The sequence below is a fragment of the Oryzias melastigma genome, linkage group LG19, assembly GCF_002922805.2.
Source record: "Oryzias melastigma strain HK-1 linkage group LG19, ASM292280v2, whole genome shotgun sequence".
Lineage (NCBI taxonomy): Eukaryota > Metazoa > Chordata > Actinopteri > Beloniformes > Adrianichthyidae > Oryzias > Oryzias melastigma.
In genome coordinates, this window is record NC_050530.1 from 15,479,000 (window position 1) to 15,490,834 (window position 11,835).

General features: G+C 39.7%; 1 long non-coding RNA gene across 3 annotated transcripts in view; it reads right to left on the minus strand.

Moving 5' to 3' along the window:
• Positions 1-11,835, minus strand: part of LOC112154038 — an 83,160-nt gene that overhangs the window by 68,913 nt on the left and 2,412 nt on the right. Inside the window, exons 2-3 of one of the 3 annotated variants that reach the window (XR_002920590.2) lie at positions 9,817-9,908; positions 8,316-9,524 (exon numbers count right to left, since the gene is read on the minus strand). This is a non-coding gene — a long non-coding RNA (uncharacterized LOC112154038). Of the gene's footprint in view, positions 1-8,315; positions 9,554-9,816; positions 9,909-11,835 lie in introns of those variants that run through there. The other 2 variants (XR_002920591.2, XR_004949802.1) reach the window with 2 other exon arrangements.

Sequence of the window (11,835 nt, forward strand, 5' to 3'; positions counted from 1 at the left end):
ATTTTAATAAAAAAAAACTACTCTTTAAAAAGTGAAACATTGAATCAAATCTGTTATTTATTACTTTTAAAATTATAAGTTTGTATCAAATTAAAATTTATGGTTTACTCAAAAATGTAATTTGATGCATTCTAATAATTTTAAGTGTAACAGATTACTGAACATTTGTTAATTGATCAAATATTTCACTTTTTCAGTTTAGTCTAAGACTTTAGCTAATACTATTTTGCTATTGAAAAACTTAGTTTGCTGCCATCGGTTTAGACTAAAATGTTTTTTGAGAAAGAATTAATTTATGAAGATTGAAGTCCGTTTAATTTTTGCAGTGCAGAGTGTAAAGCTAAGACGAGGAAAAATGCATTTACCGTGTGGGTCCTTGAGCAGATTTTTTGAGTTCATATGAAAAAGTTTTCCTACTTTTCCAGGTGAAGTTGTGCAGCACATTTGTGGGGAGGAGGAGGATGAATCTGTGCTGCAGAAGAGTTGGAGGGAGAATGTGCTCAGATGGTAGGAGAGGTGGTAAAAGACTTTTGGGACAGTGGATAGAACAAACCAGAAGGCAGACTGCACCTGTCTCCTCTCTGCTGGGGTCTGTGTGCCACCAATGAAACAGCAGACGCTCCCTGGGAACCACGGGGTTAAAAGCCCATCAGACCCCAGCAAAAATCCCCCCCCCCGTTGTAAAAGACACACACAAACACGCGATTCTTGACTGGCAGCTCCGTCTGGGTCAACAGTGCACTCCCTGACATTCCAGCAGTGAGACAGATATTGGGGTGTCATCTCACCTGGTTCTGGGTGTGTGCCACAGCGACGGACAGCAGGAGAGCCAAGCGGCCGTCCACACTGTTGCTTCAGCTGCTCGGGGTCTCATGGATGTCTTAATTTACCCCCAGTGTTTGCTGAGCCCGGAGGTTAACAGCACTGCTCAGATCCTCTCCCATCAGTCAAGAGGAAATTCAACAAACCAACATTATTAGATAATGATATATTAGTTATTCTGCTATGCAGAGCAAACATTCAAGTTTTGCTACATAATTTTTACAAATTAAAACACCTTTACGCTCAGAAAGTGACGGACAGCTGCAGGTGCAGCACCTGGGTGATGGGTTTGGGATCTGCCGCCACGATCAGGTGTGCCTCAGATAGGACTGGAAATAGTTCAGTAAAATGAAAATCAATGTATGCATGGAGCTCTAGAGTTTTAGAGCACTTTTGTAAAGATTAAAAAGAAACAAATAGATGCAAAAGAATATAAAACAGTGGGTTACAAAGGGTTAGGCAGGAAAGTCAACAAATTCTTCACTGCATTCCCAGACTGGCAGCTGGCAGTTGGGTCATATGTGTGCAGGGGTCACAGATGAACACAGGAGGCAAAGCTGGTCCAAGATTCAGATAGCTGGTTTGGTTTGTTCTTACCAATAATTAAATAACTTTAAATTATAAGATTTTTTTATGAAAAGTTTCAAAGTTTCAAAGTTTGACAAAAAGTTCCAGGAACTGAATGAAGCTAATGGAGAAACAGTCTGATGGAAACACATTACTGAGTATAAATGTACTTACACATCCTTAATATGTGAAAGAAAAAAATAGATAGGACTCTTATTTACACATTCCTAATAGGAAAAACAATTATAGAGCTTCAGCTGAGAATGCAGCTCAAACCAAGACACACTAAACATGTCCTCCTTTGAGAAAATGAAAAAAAAACATTTTTTTGCACTAAACATACAGACATTTACTTGCCCAGAAAAAAAGTATATCGTTTAAAGTCCTACACGCTGATGTTATCATCATATTTCATTGTTTTCTAATCTTTCTGATGTTATTATCAGTATTAACCCTTTAACACCCGAGGCATCACCGGCAACGCTGAAACACAAAATCTTCCAACACACCAAGTTACCGTGTGTTGAAGACACCGTAAGTCCTGAAGCAGAACTTACACTATTTATGGTGACTTAGACCAGGTTTTAACATGGTTCATTCGTGATAAATCTGTGAAAATGGCATGAAAAGAACACAGATTTTCTCCCTTTTTCCATGAATATTCACATGACCAATTTTCATACATGCAATATGCGCAAAATGGACACAGCGACAGTGTGACAGGACCTTAAAGAACATTATCAACAACTAGATACATTATGAATGCTGTGAATGCTGTGAATTGAATGTGGCTGCTGAAGATGCTAAAGCTAATTGAAAATGCTGAAACTGACAGCTGAAAACACTGAAGCCAAAAGCTTGCTGAAATATAATCAAAACTCAAAATTTGTAAAAAATAAAATAAAAACTGGAAAAATGTCAGATTTTGCTAAAACAGCTAGCAAAATGCCAAAATATTCGCCAAACTCTAAATTTGTCAAAAGAACTTTAAAAATGTCTACCGGTAATTTTGCCAAAATAGCTAGCGTAATAGTTAAGTATTAGCTAAACTCCAAATTAGCCCCCCCCCCCAAAAAAAAAAAAAAAAAAAACTGGAAAAATGAAAAATCCCAGATTTTGCCAAAACAGCTAGCATAATGCTAAAATATTAGCTAAACTCTAAATCTGTTAAAGGAACTTTAAAAATGTTACCAGTAATTTTGCCAAAACAGAATAATGCTAAAATATCAGCCTAAAAAGCTGGAAAAAATCTAAATTAGCTAAAAACAGCTAGTATGTTGTTACCTTAATTCCAAATCACCCTAAAAAGCCAGTAGATGCTGAACGTGAAAGTTTGAATGATTTCTCTATCTGAAACTATATGCAGAAGTTGACAAGTTTAAAGTTTTTAAAGGATTTGAGCAATTTCTGATTCATTTGCTATGGGGCATATTTATATTTTATTAAATTATTATTTCAAGAACTATAAAGTTTTGAAACCAATATTGCTGATTGAGTTTTTACATGCAAAAAAAAAAAAACTTTGAAAAAGAGCAGGAGAGTCTCTGTATTTTTTACTAAACATTCACACAACAAGCAGTACACTGACTACTAAAGAGTGAGAAACAAAAGTACAAGGTTTCTTCTAAGCAAAGAAAATCTCAATTTATTCGTAACTGTTTGCAAAAGTCTGGAGAAAAGTTCCCTGATATGACAAGTAATAGGATCACTTGCAGCTTGACATCCAGACATTTACCCCTTTAATCACACTTGAGCTTCAAACTCTATAAAGTCCTCAGCTGACTGGACGGTTGTCATGGCGCCCTACAATCATCCTCCCTGTGCTCTGGTTTCTGCTCGGAGCATCTTTCTGTCAGGTCTCGTTGTACGGTTTATCTGCGCAAACGCTCCCAAATCCCTCATCTTGTGGCGTTGAGCTTTCACCATAAAAGCCAAGCAGAAGTTCAGACGTCCAGGAGCTCAAACCAAAGCCGGCAGGTTCAGCTGTGGAAGAGATCGTTTACTTCTGCAGGTATTGATCCATTTGTTTACCTGTAATCCAATTCCTGCTCTCATGCTCCTCTCACTCATCATATCTGCGAGCACCCAGGGATCTCCCTCTCTCCGGTTTAAAAATTTAATGAGTGCTCGGGCCGCTGCCGTAATCCTGACTGACACTAAAAGTCTGTCTAGATTTAGCATCATAAAATTTTCATCTGTAAATGTACAGTGGAGCTCTGTCTTTTGCTTTCTTGGTGGCTCTCTTAAGGAGCACCCTGGCTTTTACTGCGAGTCCTCGCTCTGGTGTGTTTGGAGGCCTTCCTGGACTCCCGCACTCAAAGACTGTAAACACGTGGAGCCGTGCACAAAGTGGAAGGACGCGCTCGCTGAGGTATTAGGAGACACTCGGGCAGAGAGGGTGCACAGCAGTGAGCCATTCTGCTGCTGTTTACCAGACTCATCTGTTCATCGCAGTGAAAGTGTGGAGTAAAAAGTGACAATTCCTTCAGAAAATTAGATCAAGGCTATAAGTTCTACCCTTTCTGGAATCATTTTAGAGAATGTCCACTTAAAAGAACAAAATGTTTAAATGAAATGGTTGAAGACTGGATACACTTAAAGGACTTATAACATGATTTTCTTAAGTCTTTCAGAGTAAACTATCTTCATAAATTTGCTCATATATTACCTTTGGGAGCTAATTATTTATGAAATATTAGTTATTTTTGTGAACTTTCTTTCTACAAGGAAGTAAAACAACTTGATTTCTTAGGCTCCGCCTTTCGCTCCTTAAGGGTGCTGCCCATTTTGTGATGTCATCCTGGAGCCAGCAGCCTCATCAGCGTTTCTGACGAAAACAAACGTTCTAATTTTTGCAAAGATTGATGTGTATATTGTGTATCTGCCTTTCATAGCTCTGGCATTCAGACAGGATGGCTAATGGGTTCATTTTACGGTGAAATTCTGCCACAAAATGTGCGCAAACATGAACATTTTAAGATTTATTAAAATTGATGAGAAAATTGTTCTGATTATCAAAAATTCTCCTCTCTTTTATGCGGATCATTTTGCTCACTAATCGACTTTCAAACCAGTTCTCCAGGAAATAGTCGGCTCCTTTTCTCCTACCGTCTTCCTATTATCCCCCGCCTGCTTCCGCCATTCTCTGATACGTTCAGGGTCCACCGCAACATGTGCAGATTTCTCACTAGAACGTTTAAACGCTAATCAGAATGAGCGTTTCTTGGTCATCGCTACACTGGATCACAACACAGACAGCAGGTGTCTGCACAAACGGGGGAGTTTGTGATGCTAGCTGATTACTGCTAGCTTGATCTGCTAGCTTCACGGAGAAAAGTGTTTGTGTTGGCCTGGGGGAGGGGCTGGTACTGCGGACTCTTCCTGGTAGGGTTTTTTTTAGGTTTTAAGAGGATTAGCTACTCAGAAATGCGTGAACAGAACAAAATACCCCTTTGGGGCTCTCTATAGTGAGGAATGAACATTATAATACACTTAAAAGCTCGTAAAGTAATTTTTCAAGGCATACGCCCTTTAAAGTGAACCAGAGTCCATTTCCCACAATAATCCGGACCGAGAACTTGACTTCCTTTTCTATTTTTCAGTAAGAAAGTCTGTGATGTTGTGATGGTTTTGTCTCTTTGAAAATACATTGGTGTTTCGTAAAAATTTTAATTAATAATTAAGGTAAAACAAGCTGAAAACTTAATTACAGTCTCCTTGATAACTGTGAGGGTTATGTTCAAAGTTCTATGATAGGTGAAATCTACAAAGTAGACATTTTAAGGCTGTAAAAATCCTCACTACAAATTTTAGATACTTTTCTCTCTTGTTTAAACTCCTTAAATTCAAAGATTCATAGAAAAATAAGTCCAATATTGTATAATTTGAAAAAAAGAAAGATCTGATCCTGATTGAAGATCCATGTGGTAAACTGCAAGCATTCTTTATGAGAGATTGATTGACAAGGTCAACAGCCAATCAGAAAGCAGAACACAAAATTGCACTAAAAATGTGAGAAACAGCAAGATCGCAAAGGGTGAACCTTGAGGAAACACTAGGGAGAAAAAATTGAACATTCCAGAACATTTGAAAATCAGCAAGGGGTAAGAAAACAGTTTTGCAAGATTTTGGCATGTTTGAAGTTCTGGTGAATATTGCTCAACCCCACACAATTTTAAGCAAGACAAAGAGGAAAACAAAGGTTTTTTTGTCAGACAGAAAATGCAAAAAACAAGAAACGTGTTCAAAAACTAGCTGTGCTTTTATTAGAACTATTAAGATAGAGGATTTAACAGAAAAATAAAGCTTTTATTTTTTAATTGAAGGGGTACTTGATCAATCAAATGAGTCTCATTCCATTAGCTAATTCTTAACTTTCAGTTCTTGTTGACACCTATTCTAAGAGCAAATCATTGCTCCTTTATTAAAAGGCTCTTATCTAAGAATATTACAAAGCCCCTGTAATTAGTTTCCAAAGAACTTCTACTCTCTAAAGTTGGCTCATATCAAAAAAGTGAAGAAGATGGTTAGATAATCCTGTAATCTCAGTAATGCTTCTAATTACCAGGCACTTCTGCTTCCATTACTTCCATATTCCACCTGCTCGTTGCCCTCACTCTTTCATGCATCTGGAGGAGATAAGTCAAAAGACGAGTAACCAAAGACCGGAAGAGCACCACTCACACTAATGGACAGAAAATGGCAGCAGGGAGAGGAAAGAGCTCACAGATTTTCCTTCAACCCCATTTTCACATCTCTTTTTCCTGCACTTTTAATGTCGCTTTTATTTTGGATTTTTTTTTTCCCTCACACGCTGCAAAGCTTGGCCTTCATCCCAAAATTCAACAATACTTTTACCATGTCTTCTCCCCACTTACACCCTTGTAAAGTCTACTTTCTGTCTGGGAGCTGTGAATTATGCATGTTAGCATATCTGTGCTCACTGGTAAGACTATTGAACAGAAACAATACTCAACAAAACCTGATGATGATGATGATGTCACGATTAAGGAAGATAGTTTTTGATCACTCTCATAGTAATTATTTATGCATAGATTAAGGTTTTATCTCTTCATGACCAAGATTAATCTTATTAACTAAATCAATGATCTTTAAGTCTATATATCTGTTTGAGTTGTGACGCAGCAGCCAAAAGGGGCGGGGTTACGACTCCCTGCTCCGCTCTATATTGACGCATCAGACATATAGATCTACGTATGTCTTTGTTTTCCTCATCTGAGCTGGAATCTGACTCAAACCTGTTCGGCTGGATAGCTCCAATATTGCTCGCCGTTTTTGTTGCACCGCTAATGTTAGCTTGGTGTCGTGAGAAAGAGATAATGGGATATCAGTGGAGGCTTACTTCTAACTCAAAACTGAGGTACATTTCTGAACTCTCTGTTAGAAAATGCCTTTTTTTTCAAAACTATCTGCAAGACACCAACTTTCTGGGTTTCTATATAATTTAAGCTACAATACTTCAAATCCTTTAATTTTTTTGGGTGTATCAACAGCATTTACCAAAAAAAAAAAATAAATAAAATAAAAAGACATCCATTCCTGAGTGTGTTGATTTCATGCAGAGAGATGACAAATGCATGGACTCGTGTGAAGGGTTCATGGCCCCAATTTGTGTGGGATGACGCTCATCTCACTGTCAAATGTCAGCACCTTATTTAAAAACCAACCACTCGTCCCTAAGACTGGAAAACAGCTATGAATAAATCGATTATACAAACGTTTTGACCCCTAAGCTGTTAATGATGCCAGATGCAAAGTGACGCAGGCATTTGATGTAAGGAAAGGGAAAATGGAGGCAGGAAAAAGCGTCTCAGCCAGAGACGTGTCTTCATTTTTCTCTACACACCACCACTACTTCAGCTTCTGAGGAAAACCTCAATTGAGGCTCATTTTCATGCCAGGACTGTGTAGCAGGCACAAAGTTTCCAGCACCTTCATCACTAGCAAACCACCTCAAAAAAAAAAAAAAAAATCTACTACTTCACTCAGGAGGGCGGGAGGCCGGGCCAGCCTGATTGGTGCTGCGAGTGGGCGGAAGTGGCGCGGGCAATGGTTTCCAGACAAATGTGGTGGCAAATTGAGTGTGCAGTTACAAGCGTTACCACTGAGGTCTGATTGTGACATCACCTAGACAAAGATGAAATGTTGTGCTGTTCTCCCCGGAGGCAGATGGCGTTGTGATGCCAGCACAGGCACGTTTGGAAACTTGTGCAGCGCAGAGATGGACGTGTGCCCGCACACGCTCACATTCAAACAAAAAGCAGATTTTCTGAAGAGGGAATAAATCCGACATTCCTCAAAAATCTGATCCAGTGTCTCTAAATTCTGTTGATCCCATTACATTTAATAAAACCCTTTTTTTAATGCATATTTTTGCTTTTCACCATCACCCCCAACAGCTGAGCGTGCACCCCCCTCATGACAGACGGTGAAGTATTACCTCATCAGTTAGTGGTGAACGCTTTAGCTATTATCATTCACCATCCAAAGTTAATGTACAAATGTTATATAAAATGATGATATTCATTCTCCCACATGCAGGCTACTTAGAATTTCTCGCCTGCTTCCCCCCTCAGACGGAAAATTAAAGCCATCCGTCTGTGGAGATCGAAGCTTCCAGCAGAGACAGACCAGTGGTTCTGGCTGATAACGCGGGCCGCTGGATCTTCTGCATTATTGATGGCCATCAGTCTGTCTCTGACCACATTTAAGTGACTCATTGAGGGGAGGGGGTCAGAAATCACAAAGCCTAGCATCAGTGTGCAAGAGGACACTGAAACTGGCACTCACAAGTGATGTGTTTATGCAAAGGAAAATGCACAAACGCGGCACTGTGGGAGCAGTTTACGGACATGTTTATGCCACACATGGGTAAGCATGGAATGGAAGTTAATGGATGCTGGGTGTTCTTTTTTTTTTTTAGTCCCCAAATGTTTTCACTTTAATCTGCCCAGAAAAAGATGGTTTATTTTCTCTTAGCTCATTAACGAATGTTGTAGCAACAGTGATAAAAACATGACTGAATACACATATAAATGTTCAATATATGGTGTTCACACTGGACAAGCAGGGAGGGGCTTCTTCTTTTTCGTTTTCTACTGTTTACTAGCACGTCTATAGTTGGATAGGGTTGAATGTCGCAGCAGTGAAAATCTGCTGAATCTTGCTCCAGGCTTTTTCTTACACAAGTCTAGTCCAATATTTCGATCACACGTCCATGTAAGGGTTGGGTCATCTGGACCCCATAAGAGCGCACAAGGGTTCAATTTGTGTGTTCACTTTTGAAACATTTATTCTCTATTTATGTCACTTATGCAGTTAAAAAATTATCAAATTTAATCTTTGGACTTTAGTTTTTGCAGTTTTGGTTTTGGGGTGTAAAGCATTTCCGTAAAAAGTGTTTCAAAGGAAAATCATTTGAGCAAATTTCACCCCTTCATAACAATTCGTATCATATTTGATACACGCATTTCTGAGGCCCCTATCTCAGTAAAATGGCCCAAATTTTCCTTAAAAACCCATCTGATAGAATTTTGTTCATGTTTTCAGCCTTGTAGTACTTCGTCATTCCACTAGGGGCAGTAGAAGGGCTTTTCCTGCTCATTTTAAAATGGCTGCCCCTGTGAAATCTCAACAAGACTTTTGGCAGAAAAACTTAGCCATCTTTCACAATATTTTTTTCTAATCCCTTCTTTCTATTATAATCTAGTACAAAATGTTAAAAATGTTTGTATCAAATCTGAGTCAGTGGGTAAATACTGTATTTTTTTTTCTTTTTTCCCTCAAACACTCGTCAATATTTTTGCTTCATAGGCTAACATTATTATTTGTGGATTTCATCAAAGGGCGTGAAATTAAAAAAAAATATTTCCTGTCAATTATTTGTTGTAATGGGCTTTACAGGGTTAATCTACTAGAAAAGGTCACAAAGATCCTCAACTACTGAGGGAACTCCATCCGTGCTCACAGGTGCTGTCAGAACATCTGTCTGCAGCTGGTTCATGAATTCTCTTTCATCAGTGCAGCCCATCTGCTTTAGCTTCCACACCTTTACTCGGTGAGGCAGACGTGTGTGGCAGACGGCAGCACTCCGAGTCTCTTGGTGACACAGCAATCTGTGGAGTACGAAGGGCTTCCATGTGACCTAAATCTGGGCTGTTCATGAAATGGAGCAACAAAAATGGATGCAATTGTCACCTCTTGTTAATTATAATTCAGGATAACACTCATTTTTAAGGCTTTTTATCTATAAAAAAAAAGAACAAGCCAAAACTTGAATAAAGGCGACTGAGAAGCGATTGATCTGAGGAATCAAAAACTCCAGCCGCCTTTGTTGAGCCCATCATTACCCCCATGCACGCCGGCAGAGGCCCCTCCTCAGGTGAACTGGCTAATCTCCTTTTGTACCTGCGGTGATGAGACAGACTCCCCCCTTGATTCCTGCGTTTCCTCCTGCTTCAACATCTTGGGGGCTCAGCCTGTCGCAGCATGTCTGACATCTGTAAGGCAGAGGAAACAGAGGATGGGGAATAAAGGGGTGGATGGGGGAGGAGAGGGAAGTCTGATCCGACGGCTCCACAGATGGAAGGAGTTATGGCGTCTCCTCCTGTTTCCTTGCTGAGGATGTTAAAGCGTTTTTTTTTAAATATATCTAAATTTAATTTTAAGCAACAAACAAAAGTTATAGTGAAAACTGCCCTACATATAATGGCAGTGAAGGAGTAGGTCACTTTTAGTCTGCACCGTGGTTTTGTTTACTGTGGGGAATTCCACCGAGATGGCGCTGCCTCTTTAGAAGTGAGCAGTCTCTTTTCCTCTGACAGATGGAATATGTGTCAGTGCACCTCCACATTCTCATCTCTGTTTTTTGTGTCTAACTTCAGCTAAAACTGAACCTTTTTAATTGGTTCTGTAAAAATCACACCGATTTAATTATGAGGAAAAATAAAGAAGCATCAAAGGTTTTATATTAAATTAGGATATCATACAAAAGTGGATTTGAGTGGGATCAAAAACGTATGCATTTCAATTGATTGTTTGTCAAAATGTTGACAATTATAACATCTAACCAATAAAAAAAATCATTTTAAATATTTTTTTGTGAAAGAATGACAATAAATAAACCCGTTTATGTCCCTCCTGAGATATTTTAGAAGCAGATATTTATCGTATTCCTTCCAGATTCTCTTTAAATCTGTTACTATTTTTAAGACACAGGGTCACCAAAGCAGGAGTTTGTATTTTTGTCAGTCTGTATACTTATATGTCTGCTTGATTAAGGCCCAGAGGGCTTCACAATAACATGTCCTCCTCACTCAGTCTCACATGAGTCCCACTCACACACTGATGGTGGCTCTGGTGCCACACAGGGCGCCAACAAGACACTGGGCTAATATGAGGGGAGCAGTGTCTTGTACTTTAACTCTTTGACATTTTGGGCAAGCAAGGTGGGAACCGAACCTGTTACCATTTTGTTATAGAGGCTGACCACTCCACCTCAGCAAGGTTTTCCTGCGGGAAAACTAAGCCAGTTGATCAGAACTTCAATGAGTATCATCTGTTGACTGTATAAGAGAACTGGACAGAGTGACTCCTCCCCCTTGCCTTTTAAACAGGAAGTGCTGGTTCCAAGAAGTTAAAATCCTGAAGAATTCTATAGAGAAATGACTCAGTCATTCTAATTGTTAGAGTTGCAATTTTCAATTCAGGATGTTTTTTGGTGTGCGATTGATCTGGGTAAAAAAAAAGAAAGAAAAAAATACAGAAAGCAGCTATATTCATAATGAATTGTGTTCATTGTGTTGTGTGAAGCCATGCACCAAGTTAGTATTTCCTCCTTAAAGAGCTGATCCATGTTGAGATCTAACAGGAGAGCGGTCTGAATTTTTAATACCCTCCCCACCCCCCAGCTGCCCTCCTGCCATGTTTCCAGCCATTGTGACATTGCTGTTTGGATCATGTGCAATTGCTCTGCAGCAACTTGAAGCTAATATGATCAAACACACCACCCAGCACTCTGCTCTGGAGGTACAGTACCACGGGATAGCAAGGATAACGGGGGGGAGGGGGTAGAATGGAGCGAGTCCATGTGTGTTTTGAAGGTTGCAGCACCGCCAGATGTCTGCTTCTGTCCTAAAGCCCAAAGCAGCAGCCGTCAGTACCCATAACTGCACGGGGAGCACCCTCGATGACAACAAGACATCATCTGCAAACGCTACAATTACCCCCTGTCACTGGCTGAGACTCCGTTAATTACACAAACCATTTCATTCAAGATGGCGCGCTTGGCCGCCAGCCTAGAAATCTATCATTCTTGTTGGATCCATAAACAGGTTAATCAGGTTAGTCATAAGTTAATACAGGTGACTTAAAGCTACAGGGACGGAGTTGGATGCAGGCCAAGGAGCGAGCTGCACTCCAATCTGC